The sequence below is a fragment of the Schistocerca gregaria genome, chromosome 7 (genome assembly GCF_023897955.1).
Source record: "Schistocerca gregaria isolate iqSchGreg1 chromosome 7, iqSchGreg1.2, whole genome shotgun sequence".
Lineage (NCBI taxonomy): Eukaryota > Metazoa > Arthropoda > Insecta > Orthoptera > Acrididae > Schistocerca > Schistocerca gregaria.
In genome coordinates this window covers 102184713-102211450 of record NC_064926.1, presented here as the reverse complement: position 1 = coordinate 102211450, position 26738 = coordinate 102184713, and the positions used below count along the sequence as shown (strand labels likewise).

The following is a 26738-nucleotide window of genomic DNA, read 5'->3' as shown; positions in this document are numbered from 1 at the left end:
TTATGACGTGCAGAGTGGAACCAGTAGGGACCATGCGAAGTACGTAGACTAAATTTGAACGTGATCCACAGCAGCAAAAGGGTGTTTATGCTTTTTCAGCTGTTCTCTTTCACGCCCTCCTGTACCATCCCACAGGGAGGGGGCTCCTACATTGACATATATGTGAATAAAACGGCGAAGGCTCCCTTTAAGGCCGGATATGGAAACACAGTTGGTGCTACCTGCACACCATTTTAAGCACATTCTGCTGGGTGGCGCCCTACTGCTGCTCTAGCACCTGCTCTCAGGCATGCAGTGTGAGGGGCGTCGAAGGGGTTGCCCGCCATCAGGCGCTAGAGCTCAAGTGCCACTCAGCTGAATTGGTATCGAGGTCTTTGAGTAGGAACGTTTCTACTGTGTTCAGAAAAGGTGCGGGCGTGTCATCGAGGGTATTTCTGAATACGAGGCGTTAGAAGCACTGCTTGCCGTTTTATTCACGCGTGTGCCAATGTTGCACCCTCCCGTGATCATTACACGCAGAGGCGCGAAATAGGAGGGCTGGAATAGCAAAATCAGTCTTTACTGCTTGGGATTATGTTAAAATTTTGTAGAATGGCTTGAACGGCCTCTGGCGGTTCCACTCTGTACACCAGAGCAAAAACTGCGATCACACTATACTCCAAATCGGTCAGATCATGTCCAGTAGGGCTGCAGTCCCACGATATCCTTACGGAAGTGTGAGACCACACGGAGTGTGTCAGCAACGTGAAAGGTTGCAAGAACAGCACTGTAAAACGTTTTCTTCGACCGTGAAATAGATATGGTTATCAACGCCCCATGGAAAGGGGTTGTTTCATAGACGCCCTTTACGCCACCTCCTGCGGCTTTTTCTTGTCGGTTCTGAGCGGCAGTGTGTCCAATATATTTTCCTAGGCCACCCATAATATAAATCTCCTGATATCAATGCTGGACGTTGCGGTTCTGTTTTCCATGGCAGAGGCGTCAAACGAAGGGTGATAGGGCGTACTTATGGTGAAATCTGGTGGCAACCTGACGTCATAAACTCACCTTACATCTCACATGAACTTCTGACGTGTTGTCCCCTTTTCTGCGTGTGCCGTCACCTTGCGTTACCGAGTCCAAGTGACTCTCCGGGGGGCGCCCCCTTTTGCAGCATTACGGAGGAAGGCTGCAGGCAACGTTGTGTCAAATTTAAAACTTTTGCGTTGTAATGGGAGGCAATTATTGGGTTTGAAAAACGTGGCCCTTTGATTGTGTTGAGCAGTGTATTTATCATTCGACCTGAGTTCGGGAACAACCCAGCATCTAAAATCTGACAGAGCATATGATAAACAAAATTATATAGTTATAATGAAAGTCGATACGTCATCTAATAAAAAGGAAAAATAAAAGTATAAGCAGCTTACATGGCCATTATCCAAAACATATATTCGGTATAGAACTGGCAGTGTTAGTCTTGTCAGGAAAAAATTGCGATAGTGACGATACATACCTGCAACCTATTGTCATCAGGAAATTCCATGTCGCGTCTGACTGCATGCATGCATATGCGTGTTCGAAGGAGCAGGCACTGCGGCGACTACAGCTGTAATGAAATCCATGAAATTTATTCGTAGTTGCGAGTATGGACAACCATCAACTGTATAGTGGAATGACGACAGTGAATATTTGTCATGTTCTGGGACTCAAACGTATTTCCGGCTTATAGTGGGTGGTCACCTTACCATTAGGCTATTCCAACACGTTTCACGGCCATCCGTTTTGTACATTCCTGTACATAGGAGATACAAGGCAAGCGTCTTTAAATTAAAATGTCTGTCCTGCATGGGAATATACGTAGTGGGTGTATGAGTGCAGGTTGTAGACACGTACTTGACGATATATCGAAGTTTGAGTATGGCCGTGAAACATGTTCAGATAGCCTAATAGTAAGGCGACGACTGCTCGCAATAAGCGGCAAATTCACTCGTATGACATCAGTACAGTTTAGATCTACCTGTTATTCTTTGACACCAACGAGAATTGCTCTCATTCGTCTTGTATTACTACAGTAGAGGGTGTAGAGTTCAATTCAAGTATAATTATTTTAAATTGTAACTGAGTGATGGAAGAAGTGCGAGAAATCGGAAAAACTCATTTATTAAAAATTTCGAAGTAATTTGTCAGTTATTAGCGTATCACTTAGACAGTGAATTGACAGCACTTAATTCCAGTAGGATGGACGTAGAGGAATTATGAGCGCAGTTTAAGTTGATTGTAAGTTTTTATCTGGAGAATTATGTGCCTAGTACGTCCATTAAGGACGGAAAAGACTCACCATGGTTTAATAACGAAATTCGAAACTACTGAGGAAATAAGGCAGTTGCACTCTCGGTTCGAAAGAGAACGCGCAAATACCGACAAGCAAGATTAGTAGAGAAGATTTGTGCGTCTGTGAAAGGATCTATACAAGGAAGTATACAACTACCACCTTCACCCCTTAGCAGAAGATCTGGCAGAGAACTCGAGAAGATTCTGGTCCCATGTAAAATCGCAAAGTTGGTCTAAGGCATCCATCCAGTCACTTTGTGACCAGTTTGGTGTGGCAGTTCTACACAGCGAAACGAAAGAAACGAAAGCGGAAGCTTTAAATGTCACGTTCAAGAAATCGTTCACACCATCGTTTGACCATCGAATAGATCCCGTACGGACGACATATTAATAATCATCCTCGGTGTAGAGAAACAACTGAAAGTTGGAAACAAAATTAAGCGCCCAGGTCCGGATGGAGTCCCATTTCGGTTTTTCAAATACTCTACAGCATTGGTCCATTACCTAGCGTTACCGTGAATCTTTCATCCAGCACAAAGCCGCAAGCGACTTTCCAAAAAAGCGGAGGTGATTCCTGTGTATAAGCAGAGCAAAAGAACAGGTCCAAAAAATTATAGACCAATATCCCTAACATCAGTTTGCTGCAGAGTCCTTGGAGACAGTTCGCATATAATAAATTTTCTTGAGTCCGAGAATCTTATGTCCAGTAATTAGCAAGGGCTTAGGAAGCATCGCTCGTGCGAAACACAGTTCGCCCTTCTCTCGCACGATATCTAGAAAAATATGTATGACGGGAAACAGATAGATTCCTAGATTTCCGCAGAGATTTTGATACGGAGCTCCACTGCAGACTGTCAAGTAATGTACGACCGTCCGGAATAGGTTCCCAGGTATGTGAGTGGATCGAGGTCTTCTTCATTAACAGAACACAGTCTGTTGTTCTGGACTGCGATTGTTCGCCAGAGGCAAGGGAATCTTCCGGAATGCCCAGCGGACTGTAGTATAAACTCTCTTCTTCCCAACACACTAGTACACAAACGATCTGATAGGTAATGAGCAGAAGCCTGTGGATGTCTGCTGAGGATGCTGTGGTATACGGGGAGGTGTCGTCGTCGGGTGACTGTAGGACGATACTAGATGGCTCAGAAAAATTTCTAGTTGGTGTGGTGAATGATAGTTATCTCTAAATGCAGAAAAATGTAAGTTTGGGTACAGCATTAGCGGAGTCCCGCTTGACATACCCACGTCGGTTAAATAACTGGGAGTAACGTTGCAAAACGATATGAAATGGGACAAGCATGTGAGAATTGTGGCAGGATTTCGGTTTATTCGGAGATTTTTGGGAAAGTGTGTTTCATGTGCAAACGTGATTTCATGTGTGGCGTTACTGCGACGTATTCGTCAGCACTGTTCGAGTGTCTGGAATGCGTAAAAGGTCGGATTAAAGGATACCATCGAAGCAATTCAGAGGTAGGCTGCTATATTTGGTACTGGTTCTTTCGAACAACACGCAAGAGTTACAGACATGCTTCGGGAACGCAAATGGGTCCCTGGAGGGGAGGTGACATTCTTTTCAATGAACACAATTGAGAAAATTTAGAGATCCGACATTTGAAGCTGACCGAAGAAGGAGTCTGTTTCCCCCAACATACTTTCTTCGTAAGGACTACGGAGAACCGAGAAATCAGTGCTCATACGGAGGCATATAGACAGTCGTTTTCTCCCTTGCTGTATTTGCGAGTGTAACAGGAAGCTAAATGGCAAGTAGTGATACAGGATACCCTCTAACACGCGCCCTACGGTGGGCGAGGTACTGGCAGAAGTAAAGCTGTGGGGACGGAGCGTGAGTCGTGCTTGGGTAGCTCAGATGGTAGAGCACTTGCCCGCGAAAGGCAAAGATCCCGAGTTCGAGTCTAGCTCCGTTATACAGTTTTAATCTGCCAGGAGGTTTCAACGGCCTTTAGCTTTGCACAAGCACGCAAACGCAGTTCCGGCATAATAGAGATATATAGCGCTGCAAAACTAGCTGAACTGCCTCTCATTTATGGAGAAGTTAGGCAATCCGCAGTAAGGACAAAGGAGGTTTATAGCCTCAGATTTCCAACTCGTCGCAACCCGAACTGAATAACCTTCATTGCAGTGCTCCAAGGACTACGAAACATGGAGTCTCTTCGTCCTCGATGCAAGAGTTATGGACCGCAACATGATGCCGCAAGATTAAGATGTGAGGAGGAAATTCTACTTATAGTCGAGGAAGAATTCACCGTAAGAACACGAATCTTCGCATGTCAGGAGAGCGGGGAATGTCCCATATGACTGTTTGTCGCACATTGCATGGATAGTGAGCGCATCCTTGTTACCAGACTTCGGCATCTTCACGAAGTGGACAATCCACGAATCCAGCTGGCTCTTGGAAAAGTTTGGAAGCAACGTTGAGTTCCTTCAGAAAGTCCTGGTCACAGAAGAATAGATGAAAGTCATGTGAATATACATAATTTGCACACTTGGGCAAATGAAAACCCTCACACCAGTCGACCGGCAGTTTTCCAGTCAGATCTGCTCTAAATCTGTCGACTGGGATCGTCGGAAATTTGCTGCTGGGTCCATCAAAGCTGCCTGCGAGGCTAACAGGTGCAGGTTATCGTCATCTATTACACTCTTAACTGCCAGAGTTTCTGGATGACATTCCTCTTCAAGTAGCCTCGAGTTGTGGATTATTCATGATGGTGCACCTCCTCATGTCAGTAGAATGGTTCTTAAGTATATAGATCGTCAGTTACCCAACATAGTAATTGGCTGGGGAAACCATATGTGTTGGTCGTACAGATACCCTGGTTTAAATCCATTCGATTTTTACTTTTGGGGGCACGTCGATGATATCGTTCACAGAGAAGTCATAGATGATGCAGTCGCTCTAAGACGACGAATTTAAGAAGCTGTTACAACCATCAGAGGTGATGTTGGAGTATGGGGACGGCTCAGAGCATCATGGTATCGTCGCTTACAATTCTGCCGTGCAGCTGACGAAGATTATTTCGAAATCTTCTTTGAAGGACGCGACAGAAAGCAGGGTTGTTATTCTCTTACGGCCTCACAAGACCTGACTGCACCCCACTTGCCAACAGCACTAGGCAGACCCAGATGTGACCTGCGCAAGTGCTCGCCACGCACAACAGCGCTTATCTTCGATGTTCTGACAGGAACTGGTGATCCACCGCGGCAACGACGTTGGCACTTCGAGTTACTAACCAAGTTAAAAACATATGACTCCTAACAACCATAATTATTTGTCTGAAAATGAAGTAAATAATGATGTAATGTTGTTCAGTATACTGTCCTCAATCAACAATAAAAATATCTGCACTTATACCCCCTTCACCCCATATATACACGCCAACGGAAAAAATAACAGCACAAAAAAAATTAGGACAGAGTGATCAAATTCAGGAATACATTTGTCTAAGTGAAATATTTAAGTGATTAACACTGCAAGATTAGAAGTTAATGTAAGTGTGAGATAGGCCATTGCAAATGTGAACCGCTGGTGCATTAATAACTTGTGTAGCCTCCAGAATGCTGAATGCAAGTATGTAAACGTGCATGCATCGTGTTGTACAGGTGCCAGATGTCGGTTTGTGGGGTGGAGTTCTCTGGTGTCGGAGGATGAAGAAGTTGAATGCGCTCCAGAAGGTATGATGTACCCGGATACCGACTAGGGGTCTTTGTGCTCCGGCGTGAGTCTGCACTGCGAGCTTCGCCATGCGATTGTGCCACTCTCCTTACCATGTGAAATCCGCGGCCAATCGCGTTTCCCGTGGTCAGGTATTTAGGAGGCCATGTCGAGCTATCCCGGTGCGTTCCTCGGCAGTTTCCTTTTATTCTCCTCTCCTCGTCAGGTTATTCCTGAAAAACTGGTAGTTACTGGCGAGAAATATTCCGAGAAAAGAAGCAAACAGGCTAGTATTGAGATGGTACGCCTATTTGTTACAAAAGTTAGGCTATAATTAAAGCATCATTGAAGCAAAGTATCCATTGTACGGCATCTAAGGGTTTGAGACCGTTCCCTTAATCACATTTATGGTGTAACTAATGCACTCACAATCTAATAAGACAGGAATTCTATTGTACATGTATATAAACCTCTATGCAGTTGCGGTTCTTTGACATTTTAACAACCTTTCACTTTGACATGTTCAAAATCGGGTATTTGCCAGTTGTTTGCGTCGTTCTGTCACAATATTTCGATAGTGTACCTCACTATCGAAATATTGTGACAGAACGACGCAAACAACTGGGAAATACCTGATTTTGAACATGTCAACATATCTCCAGGAAAGTTTCAAGATTTACATCTTTCACTTTGTTGACATGCGCAAGATAAGACAGCATGCGTTGCGTCTTCCCTCATTGCACACGTTTACGAGCTAACAGAGAAGGCGTAGGTAAGTTTTTTTGCAAACATGAAGATTAAAAATGTTGTGCATACAAGTTGAAAGCTGAAAATGTAACGAACAAGGGGCAGTACCAGTAAGCAAACAAGCATTTCTTTTGGAGTTCCATCTTCATTTGTTATCAATACAAATACAGTAAAAGTGGAATTAAATAGATTACGAAAGCATCACTTATTTATTCGAAGTATATAAAAAACAATTTACATTAACGAGGCTAAATGTATGGTATTGCTAGAGCAAATACGTATTTAAGAAATGAAAAACGTTCGAAATTGCCTGCCGCGGTGGGCGAGCAGTTCTAGGCGCGAAGTTCGGAACCGCGTGACTGCTATGGTCGCAGGTTCGAATCCTGCCTCGGGCATGGACGTGTGTGATGTCCTTAGGTTAGTTAGGTTTAAGTAGCTCTAAGTGCTAGGGGACTGATGACCTCAGATGTTAAGTCCCGTAGTGCTCAGAGCCATTTGACCCATTTGAACGTTCGAAATTGCCTTCCTGGCACTATCTTATTCATGTAAGCTCTGTAATTTTTAGTATTTAAAAAGCTGTTGCGTGCACGCAACAGAAATAATCAGCAAGAAGTAATCGCAAACAGTAGCCTGCTAATGTCTTGGTTTATTAAAGATGGCGGCGGGCTGCGCCCCACGTAAGCACACCGTACAGCCTTAGTCTGTGGTGCCATCTCTCTTCTTCTTTTACCTCTATGGGAACTGCACAAAAGGTACACATGTCCCAGGTTGGCCTCGAACCCGCGACGGGGAGTTTACAACGCAACGGCATTATCCCGAGTGCACAGAGTGCTGTTCCTTCAGTTGGGCATCAGCCTCAAAGGACACCATTCACAGTATGCATAAGGGGTTAGAATTTCCTTCAGATGGAAAATCTTTTGTCAACAGATCAACATGGATGTTTCTGCAAAATTCAGTTCGTCCTTTTTTCGAACGATATTTTGCGAATCATGCACACAGGGCAACAGATTCCAAGCGTTTGACACGGTGCTCCACTGCAGACTGTTAACGAACCTACCAGCATACGGAAAAGGTACCCAGGCATCCGAGTGGCTCGAGGTCATCTTAAGTAACTAGTAGAACACAGTACGGTGTGCTGGGTTCATCAGAGACAAGGGTATCTTCGGGAGTGTCCCAGGGGACTGTGATACAAACTCTCTTTTTCCGAAGATACTTGTACATAAACGCCTTGACGGACAAGGTGAGCAGCCGTGTGCGGCTGTTTGTTGATGATGCGGCGGAATAAAGAAAGGCGTCGTGTCTGAGAGACTGTCGGAGGATATAACATGACTCCGAAAAAAATTATCTTGAATGAGATTTTCACTCTGCAGCGGAGTGTGCGCTGATATGAAACTTCCTGGCAGATTAAAACTGTGTGCCGGACCGAGACTCGAAGGAGAGCTTCTGTAAAGTTTGGAAGGTAGGAGATGAGGTACTGGTAGAAGTAAAGCTGTGAGGACGGGGCGAGAGTCGTGCTTGGGTAGCTCAGTTGTTAGAGCACTTGCCCGCGAAAGGCAAAGGTCCCGAGTTCGAGTCTCGGTCCGGCACACAGTTTTAATCTGTCAGGAAGCTTTAAAAAATCTAGTTAATGTGCTGAATGGCAGCTGGCTCCAGATATAGAAAACCGTAAATTCATGCAGATGAGTAGGGATGTTGGGATATAGCCCCATTAGAGTCCTGCTTGACACGTCGATTAAATATCTAAGCGTAACGTTACAAAAATGGAGCGAGCAGGTAATTACGATAGTAAGAAAGGCGAATGGTAGACTTCGGTTTATTGGGAAAGTGTTAGAAATGTCTGTAAGAGAGAGAGGGTATAGAACGTCACTGCGACTGATTCTTGAGTACTTCTGCAGTGTCTGGGGGTCCGCACCAGGTCGGATTAAAGGCACACATCCCAGCAATTCAGAAGCGGTAAGCCATGTTTGCTCCCGGTAGGTTCGGTCAATACGAGAGTTTTGCGGAGATGCTTCGTGAAGTCAAATGGGTATCCTTGTAGGGAAGACGACGTTCTTTTCATGAAACACTATTGAGAAAATTTGGAGAACCAGCGTTTGAAGCTGACTGCTGAACGATTCCATTGCCTCCATTGTATTTCAGTTATCGAATCATGACAGGTTGCCAGAAAAAAAATCATAAAGTATGAACATTAGTTGTCAGCCTGGAAACTTATGTAGAGACGTACAGTGGAGGCCGCTTTTGGCAGTCCATTAAGAGGTCACACGCTTGGGGAAACCGCTGATTTCACGATCACTGATGCAATTTGGGTGTAAAAAGCGACGCAGTTACTTATCATCTGTAAGCAAACAGCCCCAATCTCCAAACGCAAGGCTCTCAAACAATAAGCAAGGTAGAGGTCGGCAGGTTCGAGAGTTCAAGCGAAAGAGAGCAGTCTTGCATGAACGAGCCTCCAGCAGATACTATGTACGTGAGCGTAATATTCAGTTAACTTTGTGCACTATGAAGGACTTGCAAAAATTTACCTGTACGCACTTGTCGACTAGGGTTGCTGGTTTCCACCGCCTACATGTACCTGTAGTTCGATGTCACTTTCACTGTAATGAGTTATTGAGCCTAAGGGTTCAATTAGAAGAACAGAATCCAGCACTTCCATGGTCCGTCGTCAGAAGTATCACATGTTACAGCATATTGACCAAGTTATAGCCCCTGATGGCCAGTTATTCTAGTAAGCCTCATCTATGTTTTAATAGGAAGTGCCAGAAATTAGTTATATGTGGTGACTTCAATATAAATTTTGTATATGATGGTGCACGAAAAAGTATGCTGGTAGATATTCCAAATTCATATGATCTGATGCAGACAGTGTTTTTTTCCAGCTAGGGCGCAGGGTAACAGTAACACAGTCATAGACAAAATTTTTATTCATTCTTCATTACTAAATCTACATTCTGATAGTAAAAGGGTGAATGGCATTTCAAACCATGATGCACAGATTTTAACACTAAAAGGCTTTTGCACTCAAACAAATGTCACATATAATTACAAATTATGTAGGAAAGTTAATCCAACAGCAATAGCGAGTTTTTTAAACCTAGTCAAGGTACAAGAGCTGCAGTACGTTTATAGTGCCGGTAACACAGATGATAAATATAATGCTTTCCTGAACACATTTCTCATGCTCTTTGAGAGTTGCTTTCCATTATAACGTTCTAAACGGGGTACAAGAAGTAAAAGGCAGCTTGGGTGGCTGACTAGTGGGATAAGGTTATCAAGTACAACAAACAGGGAATTATGTCAAAATGCTAGAAGTAATCACAATCAAGCTACAGTCGCCCATTACAAACAGTACTTAAAAATGTTATTAGGAAGGCAATGAATATATGGTATGTAAATAGAATAGCTAATTCACAGGATAAAATTAAAACCCTATGGTCATTTGTGAAGGAAGTGCCTGGTCAGCAGCACAAAGTCGATGATAAATGTTAGTAGTAAAAATATTTCTGTTACTGATAAATCAGATTTATGTACAGTATTTAACAATCATTTTCTGAGCATTGATGGTGAATTAAATAAAAATATAGGTTCTATAGGGAATCATGTATCTCTCCTGGCAAATGCCTTTCCGAGATTGATGTCTCAAATACTCCTGCATGATACAGATCAGAGGCAGATTGAGTCACTGAAGACTAAGGACTCTCATGGATATGATGGAGTGCCTAGCAGAATATTAAAGTACTGTGCTGCACGTATTAGCCCTGTATTTAGCCACATTTGTAATTTTTCCTTTAGGAATGGTCAGTTTCCTGGACGATTAAAGCAAAGCCGTTTTATAAAAAGGGAGAAAGGGATAACGTAGACAATTTTAGACTTATTTATATGCCATCACTGTTTGCTAAAGTTATTGAAAAGGCTGTGTATGTAAAGATAATTTATCATTTTATATCATACGATTTGCTACCAAATGTACAGTTCGGCTTTAGAAGTCGTTTAACTCTTGTCTCCCTGAGGTACTGGTTGGGAGAAAACAAAATGCTTCGAACGCTAGCCATATTTTTTGATTTGACTAAGAGTAACACTAAAATATTTCTGTTTGCTGATGACAATATCTTGGTAGTAAAGGATGTTGGGTGCAACATTGGCTCAGTTTCAAATAGCGCAGTTCATGACGTAAGTTCATGGCTTGTAGATAATACACTAATGCTAAATCATAGAATGACTCAGTTTTTTACAGTTTCTGACACACAATTCAACAAAACTTGACGTTTTCATTTCACAGAATGGGCATATGATTAGTGAAATTTAACAGTTCAAATTTCTAGGTGTTCGGATAGAGAGTAAACTTTCGTGGAAAGCCCACGTTCAGGATCTTGTTCGATGACTTAATGCTCCCATTTTTACTATTCGAACAGTATCTGAAGTGAGTGATCTTTCGACACGAAAGTACCTGCTTTGCTTATTTTCATTCACTACGTTGTATGGTATTATATTTTGGTGTAACTTCCCAATCTAAAAGGATACTTTTGGCTCAGAAACTGGCGGTTCGGGAAATAAGTGGTGCAAGTTCTCGAAACTCTTGTCGACCCCTGTTCAAGAGTCTGGATATTTTGACATTGGCCTCTCAATATATATATTCCTTACTGCCATCCATTGTTAACTATATCAGCTTATTTCTAAGAATAAGCAGTTTTTACTCGGTTAATACTCGGCAGAAAACAAACCTGCATTTGGATCGGACTTCCTTAGCTCTTGTGCAAAAAGGTGTGCAGTATACTGTAGCATCCATTTTCAATAAGCTACCACCCGAATTCAAAAGTCTTAGCAGTAATCCACGCGCTTTCAAATAGAAACTTTCCTCGTGGGTCACTCCTTCTATTCTGTCGAGGAGTTAATTGAAAAATTAAGCTGATTCTTGTTGTATTGTTGATTGTGTTTACTTAAACTCTTGGCTTGAGTTTTTTCGGGTTCATCAACATTTTATTTTTATCTTTTATTACTTTTATGTTGCGATTTCATGTACTGTCACGTTCCATGAATTTGGAGATTTGCTTCTCAGTTTGGTTCTCAGTTGTAAATAAATAAACCAGTGTCTGTGCTCTTCTGCATGTTTTATAGCTGACACGTGAAGGAGCAATAAAAAGCAGGCCAGTAAGCCTCCCCAGCGTCTTACTTCACTGTCATCTTCACACCCACCTCCTTAGCCTAACGTGTCTTTCTGTGCTGTCTATAACCACAGAGATCTGTAAAATCTCAGCTGCACCCGCTTTCCGTTTCACTCCTGTACGCAGCCGCTCGCGTACCAAGAAACGGATGAACTCAAATCCCGCGTCACCTGAGCGTCGGCTACTAGATAAAGTCGCGATGCTCGTAAGGACTGCGAAGGTAACGTAAGTGGAATTACGGCTCTTATGGAGGCATACGGACAGTAGTTTTTCCGTCGCTCTGCTTAAGAGTGGAACAGGAAAAGAAACGACAAGCAGTGGTAGAAGGTACCCTCCGTCTTGCACCGTATTGTGGTTTGGTGAATATGCACGTAGATGTATGTCCTTCAACCATGCACCATCCTACAAGTGGCTTCACTACGGGATTACCCCAACGTGAAATTCGCAATGAGTTGTAAACATACAGGGTGTTTCAAAAATGACCGGTATATTTGAAACGGCAATACAAACTAAACGAGCAGCGATAGAAATACACCGTTTGTTGCAATATGCTTGGGACAACAGTACATTTTCAGGCAGACAAACTTTCGAAATTACAGTAGTTACAATTGTCAACAACAGATGGCGCTGCGGTATGGGAAACTCTATAGTACGATATTTTCCACATATCCACCATGCGTAGCAATAATATGGCGTAGTCTCTGAATGAAATTACCCGAAACCTTTGACAACGTGTCTGGCGGAATGGCTTCACATGCAGATGAGATGTACTGCTTCAGCAGTTCAATTGTTTCTGGATTCTGGCGGTACACCTGGTCTTTCAAGTGTCCCTACAGAAAGAAGTCACATGGGTTCATGTCTGGCGAATAGGGAGACCAATCCACGCCGCCTCCTGTATGTTTCGGATAGCCCAAAGCAATCACACGATCATCGAAATATTCATTCAGGAAATTAAAGACGTCGGCCGTGCGATGTGGCTGGGCACCATATTGCATAAACCACGAGGTGTTCGCAGTGTCGTCTAAGGCAGTTTGTACCGCCACAAATTCACGAAGAATGTCCAGATAGCGTGATGCAGTAATCGTTTCGGATCTGAAAAATGGGCCATTGATTCCTTTGGAAGAAATGGCGGCCCAGACCAGTACTTTTTGAGGATGCAGGGACGATGGGACTGCAACATGGGGCTTTTCGGTTCCCCATATGCGCCAGTTCTGTTTATTGACGAAGCCGTCCAGGTAAAAATAAGCTTCGTCAGTAAACCAAATGCTGCCGTCATCAATCCTGTGCACTATATCGTTAGCGAATGTCTCTTGTGCAGCAATGGTAGCGGCGCTGAGGGGTTGCCGCGTTTGAATTTTGTATGGATAGAGGTGTAAACTCTGGCGCCTGAGACGATACGTGGACGTTGGCGTCATTTGGACCGCAGCTGCAACACGCCGAATGGAAACCCGAGGCCGCTGTTGGATCACCTGCTGCTTTAGCTGCGCGTTGCCCTCTGTGGTTGCCGTACGCGGTCGCCCTACCTTTCCAGCACGTTCGTCTGTCACGTTCCCCGTCCGTTGAAATTTTTCAAACAGATCCTTTATTGTATCGCTTTTCGGTCCTTTGGTTACATTAAACCTCCGTTGAAAACTTCGTCTTGTTGCAACAACACTGTGTCCTAGGCGGTGGAATTCCAACACCAGAAAAATCCTCTGTTCTAAGGAATAAACCATGTTGTCCACAGCACACTTGCACGTTGTGAACAGCACACGCTTACAGCAGAAAGACGACGTACAGAATGGCGCACCCACAGACTGCGTTGTCTTCTATATCTTTCACATCACTTGCAGCGCCATCTGTTGTTGAAAATTGTAACTACTGTAATTTCGAAAGTTTGTCCGCCTGAAAATGTACTGTTGTCCCAAGCATATTGCAACAAACGGTGTATTTCTATCGCTGCTCGTTTAGTTTTTATTGCCGTTTCAAATATACCGGTAATTTCTGAAACACCCTGTACTACGTACGCTCACCCTGAACCTGGGTAGTTTACCTTTTCTGTTTCGGTAGCTGTCTCTTGGCTCCCTGTCGGCTAACAGCAACCTGGGTACTGCCGTTGCATGGAACGACTTTGTGGGTTTTCAAGAAGGGCAAATTTGTCGTGTTTGAAGCGTGGCGTCTGAAGTGTGTGTATGCGGTAGGGCCAGCATGCTTGTGGCACGCGTAATAAAATCGCGAAAATTACGTAGTAACTGGACTTCTTAAGGCAATTTAGGTTTCCACTGGCACAAGCAATATTAAAGGAGCAAATTATACGGAGGATTAAATTTTTTAATGGGGGATTTACCCGTGGAATACGAATATATCGCTCATAAATGTAATTTCTAAGGAATCTCTGAAGATTTAACACGCAGTTCCACAACCGCGAGGAAATTATTTAGAACACCGATGTGATGGACAGCTAAATCCACGCCTGTTATATTGAAATCCGCCATTTTGGAGTACGTGTTTCAAATGGGAAAGCCGGCCGGAGTGGCCGTGCGGTTCTAGACGCTACAGTCTGGAACCGAGCGACCACTACGGTCGCAGGTTCCAATCCTGCCTCGGGCATGGATGTGTGTAAGGTCCTTAGGTTAGTTAGGTTTAATTAGTTCTAAGTTCTAGGCGACTGATGACCGCAGAAGTTAAGTCACATAGTGCTCAGATCCATTTGAACCATCAAATGGGAAGGGGATCACGTGAAATATTTTTAGGAGATCTTTATTTGTGCAGGAGTTACGACCTGTTAAGGTTTGAAATTGCAAGGAGGTGATCAATTCTGTTTGTTGTGCAAGTGTTCTAAAACGGCACATACACAGCAGGAACGCATTGAAATTGTGTTAATGTGTAGTGGACGAAGTACGACAGTAATTGCTCCTGACTTCAGTGCTCTGCATCCTCAAAGATATGATATTTCTCATAAGACAGCATCCAAGTTATTGGACAAATTTCGCGCAACAGGTTATGTGGTGGGCAAGCCACGCAGTGAATGTCCAAGAACAGCCGCCGACGAGGAGACTGCGACAGAAATTGTGGCATCGTTTACGAAAAGTCCACACGGAGGTGATTGATATCCGATGTTAGTCATCGTTTACTTTTGCGTCTGTTGCGCACACAGCAGTGGCACACACATAACATGCTGTTACAACATCGTCTCTCGCAGAATGACTCTGATCGGCGGCAGCAGCCTGCAGAATGGCCAGTGTAACAGGAGTTCAAACTTCATACGACAGCTGTTGTACAGTGACAAAGCTAATTTGTATTTGCAAAGAGAACTAAACAATTACAATCATCGTTATTGGTCAGATGCAAATCCTCGTGGGTGGTTTGGTGTGGGATTTGGGACACAAAAATCGTGGGTCCGCTGTTTATAGACGGAACCTTGAATGGGGAACGGTATCATAGTGTGGTCCATGATGATGTGCTTCGAACACTGTTGAATCTGCAGAGTGATTTCCCGACCTTCTTTCCCACAAGTTGCACACCTCCCCGCTATGCTACTGAAGTCAGTTTCTGGATGAAGAGTTTGGAGGTCAGTGGACAGGTAGGAAGAGTCTTACCGAATGGCCACCTATGATCTTGGTCCTCTTGACTTTTATCAGTGGGGACATTTGAAGTCATCTGTGTATGAGGTAGAAATCAACATTGTAGTCCATCTTTGTCGGCGTATTGAGGAGGCGCGTGCCACTGTTGACCCACAGACCCTGCGACGTGTGCAGCAGGACTGGCGAAAAAGACGCCGATTGTGTGTCCGGCCCAGTGGTGATCATGTGGGGCATACACTGTAACGGTGACTCTAATAAGCGTCCTGAAATTTGAAAGGTCATAACTCCTACACAAATAAAGATATCTTAGAACAGATTTCAGATTTGTTTTCCTGAGAGACAAGCAGTTCAAAATGATGTCCCACCTGTCCCCCTTCCAATTTGAAACACATAACCCAAATCCAAGATGACGGATTTCAAGATGACCACCACTGTCACCGTAGCTTCTCGAAATTGCGTCGCCACTCACAGACACCTCATACCAGACGCCATTTCGATTCCTCACGAAGTTGGACCTTTGCCTCACCCTGTATAAACGGTAGTAATGAAGTTTTAATTAGCGCCTGGAAAAAATAAAGTTACGTAATTAACTTTTGGTTTGTCTGCAGGTCTATCCCACGAGAAAATCCCTGGGCCAATGTACCGCAGGTAGCAAAACAAAAGTAAACACGCAAATCAGTAATGCTGTATTCATGAAGCCTGGTGGCTTTATGGCCAGATGTCGGATATTGACGGAGACGAAGCTTACTGCGGATTACTAGGGAGTAGCATAGCAGGCACGCGCCCTTATTCGTGGCATAAATCTAATATTGACCGTTCGCCACGAGAGGGGTGCGATGCAATCGGCTACCTAGGTGCCGGCCTTGAAATAACTGGCGTAATTTTCACCCCTAAGAGGGCCAGGAGATGATTAAAAACGGCGAACGGCGCCGCCGATGTGTGACGTGCATACGTGAGCGGGGTGGGGCGTCTGCGGCAGCCAGATAGCCCTGCGGGCTTTGAGGGCGACTTTGTAAAGGGCAGCGCGAGCGAGAGGGCGGGGAGCGGGGCAAGCCGCTAGATAAGGCTCGTCGAAAATTAATTCTGTCCGCTGCGGCCCGACCCGGCCGGGGTCGCCTCCGCTGCCTGCCTTCAATGCGGCAGCCGGCGAATTCACACCCCCGTGAGAAAAGAGGGCGGAAAATGGCCCCGGCAGGCACTTCATCCCCTGCGCGCTTCACCTTCCTCCTCCGTCCGCCCCGTCACACGTGGAGCAGGGGAGGCATCCCGCGCTGGGCAAGAAGCGACGTGTGCCCAACGTCTCCGCTCCTGCGAGTGTGATCCCAAAAGTAGGCTAACAAGTCCCCTAAGTGGAGATGTTCACTCACGAAATAAAATAGGTATAGAAAGCTACTGAGGTACTTTTGCGCGGGTTGTAAGCGTGCAGTGTGACGTAGTAAATCGTATCACTTATCTGCTGCAGGTTCTCTGGAACTTTCAGAGTTGAGCGCGCCCTCTTTCTAGCACACCATTGTTTTCTTATTATGTTCGAAAATATCCGTGATACATCGGTCACGCGCAAACCTGCGAGTACAAAGACTTTCTTTGGGTTTCGTGTGGGTAGGTTGTGCTTACATCCGTCGCACCGTAATTACTTGTATACTTTGCTAAAGCGATGAATTATGAGTCTGTAAGTATGACGCTGACTGATAGCGTAACAATGAGCAACTATACCGTTTATTCGCAGGAGGTGTGTGTAAACATTTACAGCGTGTACTGGGTATCCTCTTTTCTTCTTCTAGTGTTCACCCGTGAGGTTGATTTCCAGCAGAGCGCCATTCCTCTTTTCTGTCTGCCTTCCTCTTCATTCCCACTTACGTGTTACAACCAACATCATTCGTGATCTGTTGTATGTGTGGTATCATTGATCGATCCCGCCGATTCCTTTCCTCAATAGTTCCTTCTGCTATTGTTCCAACGATGTTGCGTCTTCGGTTGTGCCCTACAAGTTTGTCTCTGATTGTCCGGATGTGCTTCCACAGAGATCTGGTTTCCTGTACTCTTCTAAGCACCTCTTCATTTGTTACTTTGTCTCTCCAGCTGATCATCATTCTTCTATAGCAGCACATCTCCAGGGCCTCTAGTCGTCTTCTGTGTTCTCTTCCCACTGTCCAAGTTTCACATCCGTATAGGTCCACACTCTGATCGAAAGCTTTCATGATACGTTTCCTTATTTTCAACCTGATATTTTTGCTGGTGAGTAAGTTCCTCCTCAGATTAAATGCAATTTTGGCCTGTTGTATTCTCCTCGGAATTTGTTCAAATGTTCAAATGCGTGTGAAATCTTACGGGACTTAACTGCTAAGGTAATCAGTCCCTAAGCTTACACACTACTTAACTTAAATTACCCTAAGGACAAACACACACACCCATGCCCGAGGGAGGACTCAAACCTCCGCCGGAACCAGCCGCATAGTCCATCACTGCAGCGCCATAGACCGCACGGCTAATCCCGCGCCGCTCGGAATTTGTTTCCGGCTTCTACCAACCCTTGTCATTTTGCTTCCCAGGTAGGTAAATTCCTTTATCCTCTCTTGTAATTCATATTCTGCTTCTGTGCGGCATACCATTACTTTAGTTTTTTTTCTTGTTTATTCTTATTCCATAATGATTGCATAGAATCCTTTCCATTGTTCAGAGGGCTTCCCGTAGATCTTGATATTTCTGTTGGTGACTGAGGACCGTCTACTGAACAACATTACATCAATATCTACCTCATTTGCAAACTAATGATAACAAACATTACAAATCGTATGTTTTTGTGTTGGTCACTACCTCCGAGTACATGTGGTAAGAGCAAGCCGTTATTGCTTATTTTCCCCTCGGCAGCAGCTCAGATGTTGAAGTGTGGACGCGTGGTGTATACTGACAGGCACAGCCCACTTTGTGCTGCAGTACGACTGTGCAGGAAACATCAGGCCGTAAAGTTTGTGACGTGTTTGTTGGAACACTGGTGTGTGTGTATATGTTAAGGTATCACATACAACTTTATCTGGACTTATAACTGTTACACGTTGTATATCAAATCATTGGACGAGACACTGTCGTCATTGTTAGGGAGTAGCTTCCGTTAGTGGAACGTATTACTATTTGTGGAGTTATGAAAAGGCTACTGTGCACTGTAACAGCGTGAAAAATTAATGCGGAAAAGCAGCAAAGCAATGGAAAACAATCGAGAGCATTTGCAGCACTTTTCGCTTGATGACAGCGGCGACTGCCAGTGTGAATAACGTAGGTCTCCTGAACACGGAGCCCTGTACTGTAAGAACGAAGAATGACATAGTAAGGTGTCAGGCAAATCCAACACCTTCCATGAAAACCCTGACATAATAAGCAAATCTAGTAGTATGTCACATAGCTCCGAATAAATCGTGACATTAAATTAACCAAAGTAATACGAGTAATGAGTGGGCAAATAGAATACCACAGACCAACACAAGAGTGCCTAAATGCATGTCGTACCTTCCCACCGAGAGACCGACGCAGTTCCGAGGGGAGAAACGAGAACAGAAGCCGAGAGCAGAACCGTGTTAAGCTAGAAGGCCCTACGATAAGGGAGGGGCTGGACACCCACGTCGCCAGCTAACCACTAGGGCTCACCACCCGCACGTTTTAGCGTGAGACTTTTTCGCGTCTCAGGTACGTCAAGGACCCCCCCCCCCCCCCAGCCCATGCTAAAAGCTAGAGCCCTCCAAAAGAACAGTATAGATCTTACGATAACGCTAAAAGGACCACACCAGCTGCGAGTTTTAGCGTGAGACTGTCTAGCGTCTCTGTTACGTTGCAAACTTTAAAAACATTGCTCCACCACGAAGAGTATAACGTTTCTCATTGGATAGACAGAATTTTTGTAGGCGGAGCTTAAGGTTAACATTGAGACCCTGATTGGTCAGATGAAAACACAGCCAGATAGTTCTTTTTTAAACCAACTTCGGTAAATTGTAGTAAGGAGAATTTAGGAGAGTTAGTTCCGCGACGGCGAGCTGGATGGCTGGTGCGCCGGCCGCTGTCGCCCTGACGCTGCCTAAACACCGACAAGGTAATGAACGCACGCGATGCCGCATTTTTGAGGGCATAAGGCTTCACTCAGAACTGCAGAAGACTCATCTGTTACACCCCTTTTTTGCGGAATACCAGTGTCGATCGTTAATTACAACTCATGGTGTTCACATTTGCCACTTGAAGAAAAGATCTGAAACGCGACGATTTTTCTTTTGTATAGTTATTGAGAAGCCACATCAGCCACTGTAATTTACGACAAGTTAAATTTGTAATTAAAGATAATTGAGGGTCACTGTAGACCATTTTGATAGTTTTCTCTTTTGTGAAACTTAAATTAAACCTAGATTATAGATGTGATATGGCATAGGTCATCCTTCGATCGATTGTAGAACTTGTAAACCCATTCAGGGAATATTCGTTCACATTTTTGTTAAACGCAGTTGGTTTTTACCATCCTGTATTAAAACATTTCCTTTTATCAATAGTGCAATTTATAAATGATGTTTTGTGAGTAGAATAAAATTTCCAATGGTAAACTTAACTGCTTTTTCGACGTTATTTTACCAGCTAACTAAAAAGAGGAAAGCCTAGATCCCCTTCCACTAAATTTAGTTAGTATTAAGATTCTTTTACAGGGAGTGCAGTGGAGCTGACGCTGTGATCATATGGTATTTGGTTATATCATCGCTAGTCTCACTGAACTCTTCTGAATTCTACATGTCATGTGTGGTCTGGCGTCTCCTTACCAGCAAAGGTAAGCTCAGAGCGTCGTTGCGTGAAAGTGGTAGGGAGACACGATATAGAACAAACAGACACCACCAAGAATGTTTAGAACATATGCATAACACGTACATGATATCAAATGATGGAATGGTTACACACAAATTATAATGAAAACCTGTTAGTAAGGAAGTTCGTGGCCTATTACACCAGGCGCCACGTGAAACCTGTAATTAGACTATATGAACATACAAAAACTGTAACACAAATAATGTATTTAATTACCACACATACAGTATAACGAAGCCGAGATATTAGAACTGTTACGCGAGAGATGAAACGACTCGTGACATCCGAGACGTGAATTATCTCGTGTAACAAAGTAACGCAGAGACGCGCTACCCATGGTGGGACGTCGGGTTCGAGGACACGTCCCGTGTCCGGCTCCCGGCTCCCTGACCAGCGTCCGCCAAGAGACAACTGCCCACGTTCTTTTCCTCCCTCTCACTCACTCTCTCTCTCTCTCTCTCTCTCTGTCTCTCAAAAATTAGGATTTTATTTCTTTCCATTTCGAAATTTCATATGTAATAATTTCAAGAAGTAATCACACCTGTACTTTTTACAAAAAAAGAGATAGATCTCCACACAGTCCCATCTCCATAGGGTGCTGCATGGGTAACGGTGCTCAGTGGCCCCGACTGCAGAGTTGAATTTCGCTATTCAGTGGGGTCGTGGGTGCCCTACTGGCTAAGTGGTCTAGGTGGAGAACTATGGCACGAGCAAAATATATCATATGGCGGACCCCCCGTTATCTGGGAAGCAAAAACACCTTGTGTGTGACAGTGGATTACATTTAATTGTGTACAGTGGATAGCTGGGTCTAGGCATTGTTAGAAAGCGTGAAATGTAATTTTTTTTTTGTCATCAGTCTACTGACTGGTTTGATGCGGCCCGCCACGAATTCCTTTCCTGTGCTAACCTCTTCATCTCAGAGTAGCACTTGCAACCTACGTCCTCAATTATTTGCTTGACGTATTCCAATCCCTGTCTTCCTCTACAGTTTTTGCCCTCTACAGCTCCCTCTAGTACCACGGAAGTCATTCTCTCATGTCTTAGCAGATGTCCTATCATCCTGTCCCTTCTTCTTATCAGTGTTTTCCACATATTCCTTTCTTCTCCGATTCTGCGTAGAACTTCCACATTCCTTACCTTATCAGTCCACCTAATTTTCAACATTCGTCTATAGCACCACATCTCAGATGCTTCGATTCTCTTCTGTTCCGGTTTTCCCACAGTTCATGTTTCACCACCACACAATGCTGTACTCCAGACGTACATCCTCAGAAATTTCTTCCTCAAATTAAGGCCGGTATTTGATATTAGTAGACTTCTCTTGGCCAGAAATGCCTTTTTTGCCATAGCGAGTGTGCTTTTGATGTCTTCCTTGCTCCGTCCGTCATTGGTTATTTTACTGCGTAGGTAGCAGAATTCCTTAACTTCATTGACTTCGTGACTATCAATCCTGATGTTAAGTTTCTCGCTGTTCTCATTTCTACTACTTCTCATTACCTTCGTCTTTCTCCGATTTACTCTCAAACCGTACTGTGTACTCATTAGACTGTTCATTGCGTTCAGCAGATCATTTAATTCTTCTTCACTTTCACTCAGGATAGCAATGTCATCAGCGAATCGTATCATTGATATCCTTTCACCTTGTATTTTAATACTGAACCTTTCTTTTATTTCCATCATTGCTTCCTCGATGTACAGATTGAAGAGTAGGGGTGAAAGGCTACAGCCTTGTCTTACACCCTTCTTAATACGAGCACTTCGTTCTTGATCGTCCACTCTTATTATTCCCTCTTGGATGTTGTACATATTGTATATGACCCGTCTCTCCCTATAGCTTACCCCTACTTTTTTTCAGAATCTCTAACAGCTTGCACCATTTTATATTGTCGAACGCTTTTTCCAGGTCGACAAATCCTATGAACGTGTCATGATTTTTCTTTAGCCTTGCTTCCATTATTAGCCGTAACGTCAGAATTGCCTCTCTCGTGCCTTTACTTTTCCTAAAGCCAAACTGATCGTCACCTAGCGCATTCTCAATTTTCTTTTCCATTCTTCTGTATATTATTCTTGTAAGCAGCTTCGATGCATGAGCTGTTAAGCCGATTGTGCGATAATTCTCGCACTTGTCAGCTCTTGCCGTTTTCGGAATTGTGTGGATGATGCTTTTCCGGAAGTCAGATGGTATGTCGCCAGACTCATATATTCTGCACACCAACGTGAATAGTCGTTTTGTTGCCACTTCCCCTAATGATTTTAGAAATTCTGATGGAATGTTATCGATCCCTTCTGCCTTATTTGACCGTAAGTCGTCCAAAGCTCTTTTAAATTCCGATTCTAATACTGGATCTCCTATCTCTTCTAAATCGACTCGTGTTTCTCCTTCTATCACCTCAGACAAATCTTCACCCACGTAGAGGCTTTCAATGTATTCTTTCCACCTATCTGCTCTCTCCTCTGCATTTAACAGTGGAATTCCCGTTGCACTCTTAATGTTACCACCGTTGCTTTTAATGTCACCAAAGGTTGTTTTGATTTTCCTGTATGCAGAGTCTGTCCTTCCGACAATCATATCTTTTTCGATGTCTCCACATTTTTCCTGCAGCCATTTCGTCTTAGCTTCCCTGCACTTCCTATTTATTTCATTCCACAGCGACTTGTATTTCTGTATTCCTGATTTTCCCGGAACAGGTTCGTACTTCCTCCTTTCATCAATCAACTGAAGTATTTCTTCTGTTACCCATGGTTTCTTCGCAGCTACCTTCTTTGTACCTATGTTTTCCTTCCCAACATCTGTGATGGCACTTTTTAGAGACGTCCATTCCTCTTCAACTGTGTTGCCTTCTGCGCTATTTCTTATTGCTGTATCTATAGCGTTAGAGAACTTCAAACATATCTCGTCATTCCTTAGAACTTCCGTATCCCACTTCTTAGCGTATTGATTCTTCCTGACTAATGTCTTGAACTTCAGCCCACTCTTCATCACTACTATATTGTGATCTGAGTCTATATCTGCTCCTGGGTACGCCTTACAATCCAGTATCTGATTTCGGAATCTCTGTGTGACCATGATGTAATCTAATTGAAATCTTCCCGTATCTCCCGGCCTTTTCCAAGTATACCTCTTCCTCTTGTGATTCTTGAACAGAGTATTCGCTATTACTAGCTGAAACTTGTTACAGAACTCAATTAGTCTTTCTCCTCTTTCATTCCTTGTCCCAAGCCCATATTCTCCTGTAACCTTTTCTTCTACTACTTCCCCTACAACTGCATTCCAGTCGCCCATGACTATTAGATTTTCGTCCCCCTTTACATACTGCATTAACCTTTCAATATCCGTATACACTTTCTCTATCTGTTCATCTTCAGCTTGCGACGTCGGCATGTATACCTGAACTATCGTTGTCGGTGTTGGTCTGCTGTCGATTCTGAGTAGAACAACCCAGTCACTGAACTGTTCACAGTAACACACCCTCTGCTCTACCTTCCTATTCATAACGAATCCTACACCTGTTATACCATTTTCTGCTGCTGTTGATATTACCCGATACTCATCTGACCAGAAATCCTTGTCTTCCTTCCACTTCACTTCACTGACTCCTACTATATCTAGATTGAGCCTTTGCATTTCACTTTTCATATTTTCTAGTTTCCCTACCACGTTCAAGCTTCTGACATTCCACGCCCAGTACTGAAATCTTTTCAGTGCAACATTTTTCCACCTAAATTTGAGAACCTTTGTATAAATAAAGCTAAGAAACACGTTTTTTTATTAAGCAATTCGGTAAATGCTGTTAGCAACGAAGCGTATTCTCTCTGGTAACAATCCCATACGCATGACCGACTGATGCAAAAAATCAGACTATAGGAGGGTGGGCCAAACATTAGTCATCCCCCCCCCCCTACCCCCAAGGGATAAGACGCCTCGCGCCCTGGTAATGCTCTCAATCTGGCGAGGAACAGAGTCCACAATTTTCTCCTGGTATGCCATAGTCAGTTGCAACAGCACGATGATGATCAGACGCGACTTAGGCACTACTTGTGAGATATGTGTCACTCGCTGTTCCTAAAAGGCCCAGATGTTTCCTATCGTATTATAAATGGGTTGTTTGGTTTGTCAGTCGAGCTGCGATAGTGCCTCCGTGTGCCCATCAAATCGGCGTCGTATGACTGCAGCCCTGCGAACGTCGGTCTTATCTTTGAAGACGAGAGTGTCCACAGCACATGCGTCATGGAAAGGTAGAAGAAAAGATAATACTTGGCCACAGAGAGTGTGGAGGCAAACATTCTGGTTCATTTTCATGGGAAGCTCAGTGAGTGGGTCCATGTCACGATACTAGAAAAGCTCCCAAAACATTACACCGTCATCTTTGGGCCAACTACAATCTACAAAAGCTAGAGATTTAACTTCTCACTGGGCCGTGGGGCATCCGATGCCTTGCATCTTTCGAAAAGAGGCAAATTGCATACTTGTTGGATAACACTGAGCAGGTACTGCCAAGATCCTGTGTTGTCTGGCGGGCCCACCGCAGGCGTGCAGCTTGATGTGCCGTTATGAGCACTGGTTTCCAGCGAGGTACCCGTGTCTAGGCACCCGTTGAACGCCGTTCTACTCGTATTGTGCGCTCGGAAGCTTACTGAGAGGGTCCTGCATTCACTGACAGCAGCAGTTGCTGTCGAGCTTGAAACAGACTGGCATTCACACGGAGTGACACTTCTCTCCAGTGACTATCTGTTGGGATATTTTTACTACCACTGTACTTACACCGTGATACACGGCTGCTAGTGGTACACTATTTGCTGTGCAGACGTTTTACAGTCAGCGTAAATACACGAACAAATGAGGCACTTCGTTCACGGTGTGGTCGCGACCACATCCAGTCAGGTCTCCATGTCGACCCATCTCAGTGCGGTGACTCCACAAAACAGACAGGGGGATAAAATGGTTCAAATGGCTCTGAACACTATGGGACTTTATATCTGAGGTCATCAGTCCCCTTCAATTTAGAACTACACATCCATGCCCGAGGCAGGATTCGAACCTGCCACCGTAGCTGTCGCGCGGTTCCGGACTGAAGCGCCTACAACCATAGAACCGCTCGGCCACAACGGCCGGCAGACTGGCGGAGGTGCAGGTCATGTGACTTCCTGCAACCGAACTCTACGTCTTCTACAGCGCTCCAAACTGACCAGTCTTTTCTTTTAAGGTTTGACTACGAGTAATATAACGCTTCCCGCAAAGCCGCTATCGATACCTGAGCATCTTTTCCGAGCGTAAACTGATCTATCGAAGCAAGCTTTCACGAAATCAGGGTGGCTATTTAACGGCTCAAAGAGATGAGAATGATCTGGTTCGAGATCGGGGTCGTACAGAGGGTGCTCCGTTACCTTTATTTAGAAAGCAATCAAAGTCGTTCCCTACGAATCATCATCTGCATACTTTCAACATATCACAGCATCTTTTAGCATGTATTCTCTCTCTCCAGCGGTGAGGAGACCGACCACCAGCACACCCCGTGTATACCAAGAGATTGTGGCCGCAACATTCTTCAGGATACCGTTGCTTCGAATCTCTTATGATGGAGCAAAACGGTAGGGCGGGGTCTGATACCGTCTAAGCCACCGCCGTCACACAACCCACGTATGATCAGAAACACCGTCCGCGGGATACCACCACATTAAGTGGCGGAGAGAAAACTCTGTTCGTTCTGCGTTATACTCGTCTGAATGCTTCCGCAGTACCAAGCGATAACGTGTCTTCTGGCAGTCCAATATTTTATGCGCAGCATTCACTGCACTATCAACGGAAACGTTGAGTTCCGAGCAACCTGCCTCATGCGAATTACTGCTTTGAAAACTATCCCTCGTGCGATACTCAGCTTGTAGTTTTCTTGCAGGATGTCTTGTGATACATGGATGAAGGACAACAGGAAAATTCCACATTTGTTGATTTCCCAAAATGCTTTGACACAGTGCCGATTTGCAGAGGAGGTCCGAGCACACGAAATAATTTCCCACGCACGTAAGTGGCTCGAAGACTTCAGAACCCAGTACATTGTTCTGGACGGCGAGTGTCCGTCACAGACGAGAGTATCTTGAGGAGTGCCCCAGGAGAGCGTGACAACAACGCTCTTGTCCTCTACAGGCATAAACGATCTGACGGGTAGGGTGAGCAGTGTACAGCAAAGTGTAGTCGTTGTGTGACTGTAAGAGGACACAGGGTGACTTGGAATTTCTATTCGGTTTGATGAATGTCAGCTTGTCCTGAATGTAGAAAAATTTAAGTTTATGCAGATGATAAAGAACCTGGAATGTTCGAAGATAGTACTAATATTGTTTTGATTGACACAGCGACATCGGTGAAATATGTAGGCGTAACGTTGCAAAATGATATGAATAAGAACGAACACATCACGAATGGTTTGTTGGGATAACTTTAGGAAAGTGTAGTTCATTTGT

The 26738-nt window shown here is 44.2% G+C and overlaps 1 protein-coding gene across 2 annotated transcripts in view; it reads right to left on the bottom strand.

The window, feature by feature from the left end:
• The window catches only part of LOC126281633 (LIM domain only protein 3-like), a 1631617-nt gene that overhangs the window by 1144739 nt on the left and 460140 nt on the right, over positions 1-26738 (bottom strand). The gene's annotated exons all lie outside the window — the stretch shown is intronic.